Below are 18,108 nucleotides of genomic sequence, written 5' to 3'. Positions count from 1 at the left end.
CTGACCCCTGACCCATGTCCTGCCTCAAGCCTGGAACGCCCTCCCTCCTTTAATCCTATAGACAATTGCTTTCCCCCTTATCAAAGCCTTACTGAAGACATCTCCTCCAAGAGGCTTTCCCAGGCTAAACCCCACTTTTCCTCATCTCCCACTTCCTAATGCAAAACCCTGACTTTCTCCCTTTGCTCCTCCCCCCTCTCAGCCCCAGAGCAATTATGTACATATCTGTAATTTTATTTGTATTTGTCTGTCTCCCCCACTCTAGACTGTGAGTTCATTGTGGGCTGGAAATGTTACTGGTTGGTTTTTGGTTTTTTTTGATGAGTTGTACTTTCCCAGGTGCTTAGTACAGTACCCTGCACATAATAAGTGCTCAATAAATGCAATTGAATGAGTGAGCAAAGATAACTGCCTCAAAGCTCTATGGGAAATAGAATTTCAAAATTTTACTCGTTATATATGTGTTATTAATGTATTCATTCAGTTGTGTTATATTCACTAAATATTATCTGATTGTTGTAAGGTTAAATAGAAATAAGTGCAATTTATTTCTTTCTTCCCCAGCCTCTCCATTCTGTGTCTGTCAAGTGAGGAGCTAGTGGAGAGGATAGGAAAAAACAATTTTGATGAGAGTGGGGGGGATTAAGATTGAGTTCAATGTGGGACATGAACTGTGTCGAAATTGATGAGCTCCTAGTGACCCCAGTGCCTAGAGTAGTGCCTGGGACATGTTGAATGTTCCAAGGAACTATCGTGGCCCTAGTGGATAGAGTACAGGCCTGGGAGTCAAAAGGATCTGGGTTCTAATTCCAGGTCCATCACTTGTCTACTGTGTGACCTTGGGTATGTCCCTTCACTTCTCTACGCTTCAGTTTCCTCATCTCTAAAATGGGGATTAAGACTGTGACACACACCACACCCCCCACCATGTGGGACCCAGACTGTGTCCAGCCTGATTACAGTATATCTTTTTCAGCGTTTAGAACAGTTGCTTGGTACACAGTAAGGTTTTTAACAAATATAAGGTTTTTAACAAATACCATAAATACCAAATACCTTGTAAAGCCTTGCATTTTCCATCATGGGTGTTCAATTGGAAAACATTGCTATTTAAAACATTAAATCCGCATGAAAAAAATGGTAACTCTCTGACATGTAGGTGAAATGGAAAAAAGTGTTTTTGTTTTGATGTACTGCATTTCGTTGCAAATGCACCTACCTTATTTAATTCAGAACTCCAAAGGGAATGTCTTATTCGTGTGAGCAGCTTATTTACAGCTAGCAAAGACCATGCCTATGTTCTTCGACGTCAGACTTTATTGGGTTATTTACGTAAACGCACAATTTGATTACTTTCGCTGACAATATCAAGACAGGGTTCTAGTTGCCACATAAATTACTTTCTTTGGAGGCAGCACTTAATTGGATTTTTCACTTAGTACTTATTAGCAAAGTGGAAGAGATGTCAGTACAGCTTTTTGCATAGTACTAATGCAGTCGCTGGTAAACAGCAAAAGAAAATTCCCATTCCCTTTTCCCTTCATTCTGATATTAGCAGGCTTGCTATGAGTTTTGAAAGTGATGGTCGCCATACGAATAATGCTTATGAGCTAATTGTGTAAATCTTTCATCGGCAGAGACTGAGATAAGTGTAGGTCCTGGTCATAAAGTTGGGACTAATTCGGGCATGGAACCAAATAAGTTACATTTAACTATAAATCCACTTTCTCAAAAAAACCACATCACAGTTACATCTCATGGTACACTTGGATTTCTCTCAGTGTTTCCCAGTTGGTTGGAAAATTTAATCTTTCTCTACACAAGATGGGCATACTTTTTAAAGATATTTTCTTGAAGATATAAAGTCTAACAGCTGGAAGGAGGAGTTAATGCTGCTCAGTGGTGCCTGATTTTTGTTCTTGGATTATGTGTGGTTGGAGATCCCCAGGTTTTTCCTCACTTCTTGAGAATTGAGATATGACCTGGGCCTCCACTCAGTCTGGAGTGGCTGGTTTTTCAAGGTTATGCTGTTTTTCATTCCCGTTTGCTTTAGGAGTAGCTAATATTTATAAAATATTTATTCAAGGCAGTACAGAAGAACTGTAGATGTGGGCTTGTCTTTGCTCTCAAGTCATGTACATAAGAAAAACACGCGTAAGCAGTCAATTAATGGTATTTATTGAGCATTTACTGTGTCCAAGTGCTTGGGAGAGTACACTATAACAGAAGTTGGTAGAAATGTCCTCTGCCTACAAAGAGCTTTGAGGGGGAATCTCACTGTTTTTTCTCATCTTGTTGCACTGTATAGAGAGTGGGCAGATCACTGTACTAAGCACTAAGAGAAAATATACAGGTGGGAATTAAACACAGGCCCTCTCCCTTGGAGTTCATTATCTGAAAGTTTAAGTGGGGAAAAAGAGATTGGGAACAGACAACAGGAGTGATGAAACATTAAAATACAACACAAATAGACAAAATGGGCTCAAAGTATTGGCGCTGATGAAGGAGTCGGAGAGTGTGTGGGAGCGAGCCAGGAGTGGGACCCATGGAAACAGGAGGGAAAGTGGAGGATATCGTGGTGCTTTGCTTGGCGGGGATAGAGGGGCTCGAGAGCACAGAGGCAACTTTTATCTCCAGCCTGTTGCCCACGGAGCATTCTGGGAGTGGGAACCTGCGGTGGTGGGAGGGAAGGTGGCGGAAACCTTGGTGCTTTTCTTCTTGGAGGGGTTGGAGGGGTCTGAGAGAGAGCGCAGGAACAGCTTTTATCTCTAGCCTGCCAGGGCCAGAGCATTCTGGGAGCAGGGACTCATGGTGGCGGGAGGGAAGATTGGGGATCTGATGCTTTTCTTGGCAGGGATGGAGAAGTGCAAGAGAGCACAGGAGCAGCTATTATCTCCAGCCTGCTGCGTACGGACTATTCTGGGATCAGGGACCCGAGGTGGCGGGGGAAGGAGGCGGATATTCAGTTGTATTTACTGAGCACTTACTGTGTCCAGAGCACTGGACTAAGTGCTTGGGAGAGTACAAAATAACATTAAATAGTCACATTCTTTGCCCACAATTAGCTTACAGTAATGCTTTTCTTAGTGGAAATGGAGGGGTCCAAGAGAGCACAGGAGTAGCATTTTATCTCCATCCCTGCACATGCCATGAAGTTTTCTGGGAGCCGGGATCCAAGAAGGCGGGAAGGAAGGTCATGGCACTGAGTACTCTTCTCAGTGCCGATGGAGGAGTCCAAGAGCATGCAGGAGCAGCTTTCCTCCAAGCAAGCTGGATCGGGGATGATTGTGAAAGCAGTGATCCTCAGTGGTGAGAGAGAAGGCAGCAGTTACTGCAGTGCTTTTCTCAGCAGCGTTGAAAAAGATTTGCTACATAAATAATTGATGAAACGTTTTGTAAAGCCAAAGTGTTTGGTTTCATTCATTCATTCACCTTTACAATATCGCCAAGATCCGCCCTTTCCTCTCCACCCAAACGGCTACCTTACTGCTACGGGCTCTCGTTATATCCCGGCTAGACTACTGTGTCAGACTTCTCTCTGACCTCCCTTCCTCCTCTCTCGCCGCTCCAGTCTATTCTTCACTCCGCTGCCCGGCTCATCTTCCTGCAGAAACAATCTGGGCATGTCACTCCCCTTCTTAAACAACTCCAGTGGTTGCCTATCGACCTCCGCTCCAAACAAAAACTCCTCACTCTAGGCTTCGAGGCTCTCCATCACCTTGCCCCTTCCTACCTCTCCTCCCTTCTCTCTTTCTACCGCCCACCCCGCACGCTCCGCTCCTCCGCCGCCCACCTCCTCACCGTCCCTCGGTCTCGCCCATCCCGCCGTTGACCCCTGGGCCACGTCCTCCCGCGGTTCTGGAACGCCCTCCCTCCTCACCTCCGCCAAACTGATTCTCTCCCCCTCTTCAAAACCCTACTTAAAACTCACCTCTTCCAAGAGGCCTTCCCAGACGGAGCTCCTCTTCTCCCTCTACTCCCTCTACCACCACCCCTTCACCTCTCCGCAGCTAAACCCTCTTTTCCCCCCTTTCCCTCTGCTCCTCCCCGTCTCCCCATCCCCTCAGCACTGTACTCGTCCGCTCAACTGTATATATTTTCATTACCCTATTTATTTTGTTAATGAAATGTACATCGCCTCAATTCTATTTAGTTGCCATTGTTTTTACGAGATGTTCTTCCCCTCGACTGTATTTATTGCCATCGTTCTCGTCTGTCCGTCTCCCCCGATTAGACCGTAAGCCCGTCAAACGGCAGGGACTGTCTCTATCTGTTGCCGACTTGTTCATTCCAAGCGCTTAGTACAGTGCTCTGCACATAGTAAGCGCTCAATAAATACTATTGAATGAATGAATGAATTCAGTAATATTTATTGAGTGCTTACTGTGTGCAGAGCACTGTACTAAGTGCTTGGAATGTACAATTCGGTTACAGAGACAGTCCCTGCCTAACAACGGGCTCACATTCTAAAAGGAGGAGACAGACAGCAAAACAAAACAAGTAGACAGGCATCAATACCATCAAAATAGGTAAGTAGAATCATCGATATATACACATCATTAATAATATAGAGAAATATATATATAAATATACATAAGTGCTGCGGGGAGGGGAAAGGGATAGAGCAGAGGGAGGCATTGGGGAGGGGAGAAGGGGTAGAGGGAAAGAGAGGGTCCAGTCTGGGAAGACATCCTGGAGGAGGTGAACTCTCGGCTTTGAAGAGGGGAACAGAGTTAGTTTGGCGGATGTGAGGAGGGAGGGCATTCCAGGTCAGCGGTGGGTCGTGGGCCCAGGGTCGACGGCGGGATAGGCAAGAACGAGGCAGAGTGAAGACGTTAGCAGTAGAGGAGTGGAGCATGCAGGGTGGGCTATAGGAGAGAAGGGAGGTGATGTAGGAGGGGCAAGGGGATGGAGAGCTCTGAAGCCAAGAGTGAGGAGTTTTTGCTTCGTGCGAAAGTTGATAGGCAACCACTGGAGGTTTTTGAGGAGGGGGGTGACATGCCCAGAGCATTTCTGTAGAAAGATAATCCGGACAGCAGAGTGAATTATAGACTGGAGCGAGGAGAGACAGGAGGATGGGAGATCAGAGAGGAGGCTGATGCAATAATCCAGTCAGGATATTATGAGAGCTTGTATCAGCAAGGTAGCAGTTTGGATGGAGAGGGAAGGGCGGATGTTAGCAATATTGTGAAGGAGAGACCGGCAGGTATTGGTGACGGATTGGATGCGTGGGGTGAATGAGAAAGCAGAGTCAAGGATGACATCAGGGTTGCGGGCTTGTGAGACCGGAAGGATGGTAGTGCCGTCCACAGTGACGGGAAAGTCGGGGAGAGGACAGGGTTTGGGAGGGAAGATAAGGAGCTCAATCTTGGACATGTTGAGTTTTAGGTGGCGGGCAGACTTCCAGGTGGAGATGTCCTGAAGGCAGGAGGAGATATGAACCTGGAGAGAGGGAGAGAGAACAGGGGAGGAGATGTAGATTTGGGTGTTATCTGCGGAGAGATGACAGTTGAAGCCGTGGGAGCGAATGAGTTCACCAAGGGACTGAAGATAGATGGAGAATAGTAGGGGACCGAGAACTGACCAGCATGGCTCAGTGGAAAGAGCACGGGCTTTGGAGTCAGGGCTCATGAGTTCGAATCCCAGCTCTGCCACTTGTCGGCTGTGTGACTGTGGGCAAGTCACTTCACTTCTCTGCGCCTCAGTTCCCTCATCTGTAAAATGGGGATTGAGACTGTGAGCCCCACGTGGGACAACCTGATTCCCCTATGTCTACCCCAGCGCTTAGAACAGTGCTCAGCACATAGTAAGCGCTTAACAAATACCAACATTAGTATTATTATTATTATTAACTGACCCTTGAGGAACCCCTACAGTTATTCATTCATTCAATAGTATTTATTGAGCCCTTACTATGTGCAGAGCACTGTACTAGGCGCTTGGAATGAACACATCGGCAACAGATAGAGACAGTCCCTGCCGTTTGATGGGCTTACAGTCTAATCGGGGGAGACAGACAAGAACAATGGCAATAAATAGAGTCCAGGGGAAGAACATCTCGTAAAAACAATGGCAACTAAATAGAATCAAGGCGATGTACATTTCATTAACAAAATAAATAGGGTAATGAAAATATATACAGTTGAGCAGATGAGTACAGTGCTGAGGGGATGGGAAGGTAGAGGGGGAGGAGCAGAGGGAAATGGGGGGAAAAGAGGGTTAAGCTGCGGAGAGGTGAAGGCGGGGCGGTAGATGGAGTAGAGGGAGAAGGGGAGCTCAGTCTGGGAAGGTCTGTTGGATGGGAAGGGGAGGAGGAGTCCGCGAAGGAGACCGAGAATGAACGGCCAGGGAGATGAGAACCAGGAGAGGACGAAGTCTGTGAAGCCAAGCTTGGATAATGTGTTGAGGAAAAGGGGATGGTCGACAGTGTCAAAGGCAGCTGAGAAGTCAAGGAGGATTAAGATGGAGTATGAATCATTGGATTTGGCAAAAAGGAGGTCATTGCTGACCTTTGAGAAGGCAGTTTCGGTGGAGTGGAGGGGGTCCAGGAGAGAGTTGGAGTTGAGGGATTTGAGGCGGTGAGTATAGACAACTTGTTTTAGGAGTTTGGAAACGGAAGGGTAGGAGGGAGATAGGGTGATAACTGGAAGAGGCAGTGGGGTCGAGAGGGTTTTTTCAGGATGGGGGAGACATGGACATGTTTGAAGGCAGAGGGGAAGAAGCCATTGGAGAGTGAGTGGTTAAAGATGGAAGTTCAGGAGGGGAGGAGGGAAGAGGTGATAATTTTTATAAGATTTTATCAGAGTGGGAATGGAGTCTTAAGCACAGGTGGAGGGGGTGGCACTTGTGAGGAGGAAGGAGATCTCTGAAGATACTGCTGGGAAGGATGGTAAAATAGAGGATGGGGTGAGAGCTGGGGGGCTAGGGGAGGGATGGAGAAGGGGAAGGGGTGACTTTGGGGAACTCAGACCTAATGGTGTTAATTTTCCTAATGAAATAGGTGGCTAGATCATTGATGGTGAGGGATGGGGGAGGGGGAGGAACAGGGGGCCTGAGGAGGGAGTTAAATTTCTGGAACAGTTGGCAGAGGTGATGGGTATGGGTGTCAGTGAGGGAAGAAAAATAGTTTTGCCTAGCAGAGGAGAGGGCAGAATTAAGGCAAGAAAGGGTAAATTTAAAGTGAACAAATTCAGCTTGGTGCTTAGACTTTCACCGGCAGTATTCAGCAGCTTAAGCGTTTATCTTGACACCGCACAATATTTAAATTAGCTTGAAACTACGCTGATCCTGATTTTTTTCTTTCCCAAAGTATATCTTTTGTGTCACTGAAGAATGGCTAGAATACTTTCTCCACTTGTGCTGTAATTAATAATAACTGAGTGTTTGTTAAGTGCTTTCTATGTGACAAACGTTGTATTAAGAGTTGGGGTAGACACAAGATGATCGGGCCAGGCCCAGTCCCGGTCTTTGTAGGAAAGAGAACATGTATTAAATCGGCATTTTACAGGTGAGGAAACCGAGGCACAGAGAAGTGAAGTGATTTACCTAGTGTGTCACAGTAGGGAAGTAGTAGAACAGGGCTTAGAACCTAGGTCCTCTGACTCCCAGGCCTATGCTCTTTCAGGTAGTCAGTCGTATTTACTGAGCGCTTAACTGCGTGCAGAGCACTGTATTAAGTGCTTGGGGAAGTAGGATATAACAGTATAACAGACACGTTCCCTACCCACTGCTGTCCTGCTTATCCCTTCTATTTATCCGTTTATCCTTTATAATCATCATGATCGCCTTGTTCTTTTTGTGTCCTTCTTCATTAGCTGCTTCTTTCATGGATGAAGAACTAAAGGAGATCATACGACCCTTCTCTTCCACACAGCTAACCCACCATGCTTGCTTCATTGTTAGAATGCCTGGGAGTGTGGTGGACGTCATAAGAGACCTTGAGCGGGGAGTTAAAATGTTGGGATTGCAGATTGAAAGGAGAAACAATGTCTTACTCTGAATTATGATCAAATTTCAGTTTTACATTTCATTTGATACGTGATCCCTTCAGGAAAATGTTTAATTGAAGGACCATGGCAAAAAAAAAAAAATCAATTTATATTTATTTCAGGCTCTCCCTTGCTTGTGTTTATTTATTGAGTCCTTACTGAGTGCAAAACACTGAACTAAGTTCTTGGGAGAGCACAGTATAACAATGAACAGACACATTCCCCCCCACAATGAGCTTACAGTCTAGAGGGAAGGCATATATTAATATGAGTAAATAAATAGATTACAGATATATGCCATGTGCTGGATGTTGAAATCGAGAAGCCGTGTTTCTTACCTGCTTCACTTTGTTTCATCCTACTAATGCTCCCAGAGTGAAGGCAGACTTTGTCCTGCTCCCCAAGTCATTGTCAGTTCATATTTTGAAGCACAAGAGATTGCATTTCATATCATGCTGGTCCTGGCCCATTTATCTGCTGATGCCAAGCGGGTCTTTTGTCATTTTTCTAAGTGAACTTACACGTGGTGATTTTTCTCTTGTATAGGAAATGGGGAAGTGCCATGGTAAAAGATAGAAATTCCAGGAACATTTCAAGACTGTGTGCACAAAAGCAGACGCTCCTTTTTTTTTTTTTGATGCCATTTGTAAGTGCTTACTATGGCTGGGTTAGATACAGGTTAATGAAGTTGGACCCAGTCCTTGTCCCACATAAGGCTCACAGTATTAATTCCATTTTACAGATGAGGTAACTGAGCCACCGAGAAGTTAAATGACTTGCCCAGGGTCACACAGCAGACAAGTGTTAGAGCCAGCATTAGAACACAGGTCCATCTAACCCACAGGCCTGTGCTCTATCCACTAGGCTATGCTGCTTCTTTAACCCAGAGGCTGAAAGCCAATCTTAACAATTTTCTAGGTGAGGTGTAAATGGAATCCAAAAAAAATGCCAGAGAGATGAAGTTTTAGAATTAATCTTCTCTCTGGGGAAATGCCCCCTCTGAGAGAAGCAGCGTAGCTCAGTGGAAAGAGCTCGGGCTCTGGAGTCAGAGGTCATGGGTTTGAATCCCGGCTCTGCCACTTGTCAGCTGTGTGACTGTGGGCAAGTCACTTAACTTCTCTGTGCCTCCGTTACCTCATCTGTAAAATGGGGATTGAGACTGTGAGCCCCACGTGGGACAACTTAATAATAATAATGTTGGTATTTGTTAAGCGCTTACTATGTGCAGAGCACTGTTCTAAGCGCTGGGGTAGACACAGGGGAATCAGGTTGTCCCACGTGGGGCTCACAGTCTCAATCCCCATTTTACAGATGAGGGAACTGAGGCACAGAGAAGTTAAGTGACTTGCCCACAGTCACACAGCTGACAAATGGCAGAGCTGGGATTCGAACTCATGAGCCCTGACTCCAAAGCCCGTGCTCTTTCCATTGTGCCACGCTGCTTGATTCCCCTGTGTCTACCCCAGCGCTTAGAACAGTGCTCTGCACATAGTAAGCACTTAACAAATACCAACTTTATTATTAAATCTTCCTGGAAAGGGTGTGGCTTTCTGAAATCAAACTTTGCTAGGGGCGTACTGTCAGCTCATGTGACAGTAGATCTCACACACTACCCATTTTTAAATAATATTGATTAGGTGGCTCATACCTAGAAAGTTCATGAATGTTTCCCACAAGGGGATTGTGAGCCTCACCTTTCCAGGATGAAGTCACCCTCTAGGTACCATCTGGCTACCTTTGAAAATGGCAGTACCTCTCTCAAGCTGTAAGTTGCTGCTCTGGGCAAGTAATTAGTACCCCAGTAACGTTAGAGTCTAATGGAAAGAATCCGTACATCATCATCATCAGTGCTATTTATTGAGCATGTGGTGTATACAGAACGTTGTACTACGCACTGGGTAGAGTTCAGTACAGTAGAATGGGTAGACGTGTTCTCTGCCTATAACAAACTTATAGGTTTTGGCTTTGGGCCCTCTTTTATGGCTCCTGAATTCTAAAGAGGAAAATCTCCATGAGCACCAAACACGTGACAGTGATTTTTTTTGGCTCTTTCCCCTCCCCGCCACAAAAAGATAGTACAGACATACTTGAGCTTGACAAATCCGCACCAGCCCTGGAATGGCTGGATACCTCAGTGCTGTCCTTGGTCAGTATCTCTGAGGGCCTTGGTAAAGAAAGCTTGTGTCTCTTGTTTTTAGGGTCAGAGCCACTCAGGATAAGAGCCAGGCTGACACTCTGGTTAGTGGCTCGATTTTTTTTTTTTAATTTTCTTTTTCTGGTCTAGGACAAAGGGCTGACCTATGCGTAGGAGTGAGTTGGGGGAGCAGCGGGCAGGGAGGGAGAGAGAAGAAACCGGATCTGCCCGTCAGCAGCATTAACTGCAACCGAGAAAGAACAGTGGCTCTCTCCGCTTGTCCTGTGCGTGCCCGCGTGTCAAGCCGCAGCCTGCTGCAGGCTCCGCGGCCCGGAGCAGTCCGGCAATCTCCCTGTCCAACCCCGCCTCACACCCAGAGAGCACGGGCACCAGGCCCTGTTTTCATGAATGAAATCCAATCGCGTGTATATAAATAGCACCGAAGGCTGCTCACGTCACAGGGCGAGCGGCGGCTGCCGCTGTCGCCGCCCCAGATCGAGGAGCTTTGCTCTTCACTCCTCCCGATTCACCCTCCCGGGTGGGAAAGGGGGGAGGGGACGAACCCCCTCCTGATCCGGACCGAGTGCAGCAGCAACGCTGAGGGAGGGACGGGGAGGGAGTGTGCCATGCTGCCTTTGTGCAAAGTTGTGCCGGCTGCTAGACCTGCTCGCCCCTTGCACACCCGTGACCTGGAGCAGTAGTGGCTGCTGCTGAGTTGAGAAAGCCCCCTCTCCCCCAACCCCCGTGAAGGCGGAGAGAGAGAGAGAAAGAGAGCGCACCAGTCCCGGCTCCCGGGTAGGTTCTATGTTGTGAGTGCACTGTTGTCCTGAACTTCTGAGCAACACTCCCCCTCCCTCCCCCACTCCCCCCCCCCCCCCGGTCCGGCCTGGGCCATGTCTGGGCTCAGCCCCCCACCCCACCTGGCTAAAGATTAACGGCATCCCTAGGCTTAGTGGCATCCAAGAGTCTTCGCCTAACGGGGAGTCTTGAAACCAGCCTGTCAGCGCGTGACCGTTGTCCTTACTAATATCTGAGTTCTGGTGGGGCTCTTTCCAAACCAGGAAGGGGCTTTTTTAAGCGGAAGCCCGGGAACTTCCTAGAAAGCTGGAGAGGTGGAAGAGCAGGGAGACAGGGACTCAGGAACAGGCTTGTTGCCGTCTACTGAATAGGAGGACTATTGGGTGGGTTCTCTGTAGAACAGTCCAACTTTCTAGCTAGGGCTCTCCCCCTAAGCGTGCGGTGCGCAGCAAGAGGAGGAGAGAAGTGAGTGATGCAGTATAAACAAGCCATTGTGCACTTGGCTCCCACACGACGGTTTACTAATCAGCCCAGAGTTGAAAGTTCTCTCCCACTTCTAAACCCCAAGCCCCTGCCGCCACCCCCCCATCTACAAAGTCTGTTGTGGGTTGCCATGGCAACAGCTGATCACACCCGGGGGCTTGCAGAGCACATACCTGCTATCTGCTTGCAGAACTCTTTCAGGGGACAGGGGAGAGAAGGGGCCCCAGGGGTATGGGGAGAAGAGGGGAGAATGGCTTGCGAGCCAAGTGGAAGGGGGAAATGTTTAAATATTTCAATAGCTTGTACCGTTGAAACGACCGACTAGATTCCCTCCCGGCATCGAACGTCTCTGTGTAGGGAAATGTCAATATTTAGACACGGGCAAGCCAGAAAGCTAGAAAATAGGGCCAAGCTAAGAGGTTTTGACTTGGCTTTACTGGTCAGAACACAAGCTGTGCCTGCAGAGCTGACTCTACACATCTACTTGAAAAAATACACCAGGCTTTATATATACAATCCCAGTAAGCTCTGGGATGCAGGGCCAGAGAATTCTCCCTCCTCGGCCTTGTGCTAATCACAGATCCACAGCTGGGCCAGGGCCAAACACACAGCTTGAACCTTTGCTGAATGGCCTATCTCTAACTGCCCTGCGAGCTGAACTCTTGTCCTACCCCTGAAGTTATTCTCTCTAAACTGTAAAAAACAGTGCTTTGGATCTTGAAGGTGTCAGTGGTCATTAGCAAAACTTTTGCACATTCCAGGAGTTCCTGGAGATCTTAAAAGACGAATGGATATCTTTGCTTAGGGTAGGCTTGTGTCTTATCTAAATTGCATTGGTGCATATGTTTACAAACACTTGTCAGAAATAAAGACCTGTTTTTATATCTTACAAGAACTTTTCTCAAGGCCTATGGGAGTTATTGGCTACTAGAAAATAAACATAAGCTCTTTTCAGTATAAACAGTGCCTACATAGTGCTCCGAGCCCAGAGGAATAGGGAGAAAATTCTCGTGTGCATAACGAAAGAAAACGGAATTTTTGGTCTAGTCTTTCCAAACCTTGTTATGAATGTTTTCATTGATAGATATTTTGAAGTAAGAAAATTTGTGCCAGAAACTTGGAACTATCCTGAGGAAATATTGCACAGCTGTTAAAGCCCCTTCCAGTCCAGAGGATATGTCTTGAAGTCATTAATATCCCATTTGTTAGGTGTACCAATACTGAAGAAACATCAATCATTGATCAGAAAATACTGTTTTCATCAGAACAAACAGTTGACCCTCAGCAGTGACACTCCGTAAAATTAGCGTTCATTGGTATTTATCTTTCTTACTGGCAAATTCCCTTTCCTGATGGTCATTTTTGGAAACACAGACATAGTGTTTTTATTATTATCATTATTGTTAGTATATTAAGCACTTTCTAGGTGTCAAAGACTGTTCTAAATGCTAATACATAGAGAAAGATATCCATGAATGAATATGAATCATCCTTTTCGCAATACATTTGGCCAAAAAATAGACTCATCTTAAACAGTGTCACTTATCGAAAGGGAGAGCCTATCATGTGGAAGGAAAATTGCATCTGAAATTTCAGGAACTCCCTCTGTGCTCTCTGGGCCAAGTGGGGTTTATCTAGTATCCTTCTTGTTTGTGGAGATCGGGTCCAGATGAGGTAGGGTATCTGTTTCTTTGCTTCTCCAAACCTGCTTTGTTGCCTTGCATCATGCAAGCAGATGCCCTCTGATGATGCATATCAGCCTGGGTGATCATTTCATAACAGCCTCGTCCAAAACAGCATCCTAAGAGTCATTGTTAGCATTACTCTACCTTGGCTCTACCTAAGTAGTCTGTCGGAATAAGGATGGATTTATCAAATTTAAATATGTCCCTTTGGCAGTTGAATTCTCCTGGGAATAAGACCAATTAGAAATCATCGTAACTCCCCCTGTTGTAGCCATGAAATTTTGTAGCTCTCAATTCTCCCCTATTTAAGATGTTTCAAGTTACCTCTGTTGGATTGCCTAAGACATAGGCATAGTGATAAAAAATCCACACATATCACCATTACTTTCTTTTATTAATAACTTTCTGATTTGATAATGACCTTACTATTCTTTAGCTTTACATCTTGATCGGTCATGCATCGGAAAATAATTCTATGCTACTTTTGCATGGATTCATGGATCAGTCTTGTGGGTGACCATTTGGAAGAGGGAGGGATGGGGGTTAAAAAAAAACCCTAAGGAATCTATCAACTAGGTTTCTCATCTAACAAAATGGGACAGGGGAGCGAAAGGTCTTCATCGGGGGGATGGGGGCGGAGGGGAGATTTTGAAGGGGGGCTAGGTGAACATCCTACTCTTCCATAGGTAACAAATTCCAGCATCGTAAGCCAGCCAGTTGTGCTTGGTGCTTAAACTCTGTTTGTTGTAATGAAATTTAAACTGCACTGATTAATAAACTATTTCAGGAAAGAGCACAGGATTTTGAGGATAGTTTTATCAAAGCTTAGATGGATCCAAAGTGTGTGTAAGTAAATTGTGTAAGTATATTCCAACTAAAACTTGGCAAGACCACTTTTTCAGGTATCTGTTTCCAGCTTCAAGTGGTCATATAAGCAGGCTTAGAGGTTTTTTGTTTTGTTTTGTTGACTTCATTTAGATGAAACCAGGCCCCCTTTAAGTGGATTCTCTCCCATAAGTGAAGCACTTTTCTTCATGTATTCAATTCACGATGACTTTGGGTTAGTCATACATTCAGAATACAACCCTCCTGGGACCTTAACTGTAAACCACATGCAGTTCGATGTGGGGATTTTAGAACAACCAATTCCTAACTGACCAACCATTAAAGTGGTGGTATCTTTGGATAAAATCATAGGACTTTCTCCCCCTCTGTACTCTCAGCTCTTGGTGGGCAGGGAACATGTCTGTCAATTCTGTTTTACTCTCCCAAACGCTTAGTACAATGTTAAGCACACAGTAAGCACTGAATTAGTATCATTGATCAACTGATTGATTAACTTCTCTCAGATTTCCAATGATATAATGCTAGGTGTAAGATTCTTCGCTGGTTTCTGGTTGAGAAGATTCATCTGACAGACTACTGCTTTCTCCTTCTTCAAAGCCCTCCTGAAATCACATCTCTTCCAGGGGTTCTGCCCTGATTTTACTCTCATCTCCACAACTAGTTTCCCCCATAACTGCCACTTCAGGACTTCTGCATTTTTTTATGGTATTTGTTAAGCACTTACTTTGTGCCAGGTACTGTACTAAGTGCTGGGGTATCCAGTCAAGTTAATCCATGGTATTAATTAAACACTTACTATGTGAAGAGTGCTGTACAAAGCATATGGGAGAGTACAATACAGCAGAATTAGCACATTCCATGCCCATCAGGTTGAAACAGTACATATTCCACATGGGGTTCACAGTCTTAATCTCCATTTTACAAATGAGGTAACTGAGGCACAGAGAATCAGCAGATGTGAAGCAACTTTCCCAGGGTAACACAACATACAAGTGGTGGTGTCATGATTAGAACCCAGATCCTTCTGATTCCCAGGCCTGGGCTCTATCCATTAGAGCATGCTGCAACTCCTAAGCACTTGAATATTCAAGCCTCCAACATTGATTGCACTCACATACATATCTTTAAACTCTCTTGCGTCCCCATACCTGAAATTTATTTTAGTGCTCGTCTCCTGTACTAGACGGTAAACTCTTTGAGGACAAGGATTATGCCTACCAACTCTAATCCTCCCAAGAGCTTGGATAGTAAAGTGTGCTCAGAGTAAATACTCAATAAACACTTTCAGTTGATTGAGGGCATAAATATGTGGAAGGAACATGATCCAGTTTTCATAGTTTCTCCTCTCTCGCCACCCTTTCAGTTCACAGTCTGCAAGTGGCAGAGCCAGGACTAGAAGCCAGGACGTTCTGACTCCCAGGCCCCGTGCTCTTTCCACTAGGCCATGCTGCTTCAGTCTGTCTGTCTTCAGTTTTGGCCACTGAGGCATCCTCTTGACCATTCTCGGTTTTGGCTTCCTCTTGGTGCTCCACGTGACTTCCTCCCCACCAACTTTCCACTGAACGCTGAGCCATGCCACTTGTAGCCCAGCCAGATGGGCTTCTCTGCCAGCCAGCCTTCGTGTCTGAGAGACCGTTGTCCTACAGCTCAGACCTTCATATTGCCGTTTTACAGGTAAAATATTTTCAAAAGCTTGTGGTAGCAGAGAATTACATTCTTCTTCTTCATTTTCTTTAACAGGCTTCAGTTCCTCCTTAACTTCTTCTTCCCACTTTGTTACTGACTCGAGCATTGATGTTAAGCCTATAAACGTTTTACAGTTTCCCCTTTCACCCTCTGGTAACTGCTCTGGCTCAATTTGTGTCTCTGAAAAATGTTTTCTGACACTCTTCCCCTCATCTGCCTCGCCCTGTCTGAGATTTGGAGCCTTGCTGCCAGTCTGTTTGGCTCAGTGCGGTTTGTCAACTCAAAAAGCTTGTGCATTTTTATAGATTTCTACTCTCAAATACTTCTCAGACTCTTCCCATTAGTTCCTGGCCCATCCAGGAGTCCTGCACGATGAACAGATTCTTCCTTTCTTTAGCTAATAGTGTGCAGAAACACCTGGGGACACTTTCTCAAAGGAAATTCCTCTTCTGATGATGTAAACAGATTCCTTTACCTTAGATCTTTGTTTTGATGCTAGACTGTAAACTCGTTGTGGGCAGGGATTGTGTCTGTTTATTGTTGTATTGTACTCAACCAAGCGCTTAGTACAATGCTCTGCACACAGTAAGCGCTCAATAAATCTGATTGAATGAAAGAATGAATGAACTGTGGTGTATGTTGTGCTTTTTCATTATCTCCTCTTCCTGATTCCTTATTGTGAGGGGCCTGGAGTAACTGCTTTTTAAAATAATCATTCCAAACAGAGGTGTGTGCTGAGCACTGCACTAAGGGTTTGGGAAAGTACAGTACAACAGAATTGGTAGGCACATTCCCTGTGCACAGGAGTTTATAGTCTAGAGAGGAAATAATCGTTCAAAAATGTGTCTACTTTTCTCTTCCTCCCCGCTGTACCTGACAAAACTATCCTGTTCTGAATCCATGTTAAACTATCAGCGTCATGAAAGTAGAACTGCTGTATTTCCTCCTCAATTTCACAGTATCACATGTAGGATTACGTACACCAGAGTCGATTGCTCCTGTGCGGTGCTAAGCTTGGTACCATAATAATAAATGTGGTATTTAAGAGCTTACTATGTACCAAGCACCATACTGACCTCTGGGGTAGTTAAACAAGATAATCAGATCAGACACAGTCCCTGTTGTACATGGGATTCAGTCTACTGGGGAGGGAGAATGGTATTGAATGTCCATTTAACAGATAAGGAAACTGAAGCACAGAGAAGTTGCATGACTTGCCCAAGGTCACACAGCAATGTTTGAAATGGGGAATCAAGATCCTCTTATTCCCAGACCAGTGTGCTTTCCACTAGGCTGTGCTGCTTGTGCAGAGAAGTTTTAATGTCATTAATAGATGCAAAAAGAGTCGATTCTATAGAGCCTCTCTCAGGAAGGCACTTTCAAAGGAGGATTGCCTATTTAAGGAAATTAGGTGGCTGCTTAGTATATTACAGCAGATTGTAAGCTTGTCGTGGACAGTGAACATGCCTACCAACTCTGTTGTATTCTCCCAAGCTCAGTACAGTTCTCTGCCCACAGTAAGTACTCAGTAAATATCATTGTCTAATGGATAAGCACAGAGTGCAGCACTGCCCACTCTACTGCATGAAAGTTATTGATCTACCCAGAGTGCCTTATTTTCTACCAGAGTAGCATGAGGCACTGGGAGAGTTTGTATTCCGGCTCTGGGAATACCATGATTAAGACCCTAAAGGACAGAGCAGTTTGGGGAAAGCTCTCAAATTGAAAATTGACCTTTTTAGTTTTGGTTCTAGGTCTTGTATTTGCCTTGGTTTGGCCAGGATCCTGGGGCTTTTGCAGTGGTCAGAGAAGGGGTAAAGTAATGATTCTTCAAACATTTGTTTCTTACAGCAATCTAATCCCATCCTCACACCCTCTACCAATTTGGTAGATGTGAAGTCACCCTCTCAAAGGCAGTTTTGCATGCATATCTTAAATGGGGCAGAGCGTTGGTTTACCAGCTGCCTGCCACGGGCTACGCTTGGCTGCTATTCGCCAAGCTTCACTAGAGACTTCTAGAAGGGAAATATTTCCTTATCTTCATTTTCCGTGTGGCCAGGCTAGAACAAAAACCAGAAACCGAGACCTGTAGATTCTGTTGTACCTCTAAGTACAGTAAGTCTATAGTCAAGTCCTGCCACTTGCCTTCGGACTTCAGTGTCAGGAATCTGCTTGCTCAAAGTAAGTCCTCAACGCAAAAGTTGTGTTTGTGGTGCAGTAGAATGGGAGCTGGAGACAGTCTTAAGACATCATCTTGAGAGGTAGGTGAGGCCTGCAACCTACTTCACTCTCTATTACTCTGGAATTTTTCCCGTTAGCCTTCTGTGAGGCAATTGCTTAGGCGTCCATTCTTGTGTAATAATTGTGTAATATTGTGAGGTTGTGTTCGTGAATAATGCCTTTTGGAAGCAGGACTATTTGTGGTGGTTTCCTGGGTTGAGCATTCTATCTTGTTTTGCCTAATTCGATTTGAGATAACTTGGTTTAA

General features: G+C 45.4%; 1 protein-coding gene across 5 annotated transcripts in view; it reads left to right on the top strand.

Moving 5' to 3' along the window:
- Positions 1 to 18,108, top strand: part of RHOBTB1 (Rho related BTB domain containing 1) — a 106,616-nt gene that overhangs the window by 44,437 nt on the left and 44,071 nt on the right. Inside the window, exon 1 of one of the 5 annotated variants that reach the window (XM_007660620.4) lies at positions 10,661 to 10,917. The exons of the other annotated variants lie outside the window; for them this stretch is intronic. The gene's annotated coding sequence lies outside the window, so the exon portion shown is untranslated. Of the gene's footprint in view, positions 1 to 10,660; positions 10,918 to 18,108 lie in introns of those variants that run through there. 5 annotated transcript variants of the gene reach the window in all.

The sequence above is a fragment of the Ornithorhynchus anatinus genome, chromosome 3 (genome assembly GCF_004115215.2).
Source record: "Ornithorhynchus anatinus isolate Pmale09 chromosome 3, mOrnAna1.pri.v4, whole genome shotgun sequence".
Lineage (NCBI taxonomy): Eukaryota > Metazoa > Chordata > Mammalia > Monotremata > Ornithorhynchidae > Ornithorhynchus > Ornithorhynchus anatinus.
Note: the sequence above shows the minus strand (reverse complement) of the source record. Positions and strands in the feature narration are given on the sequence as shown.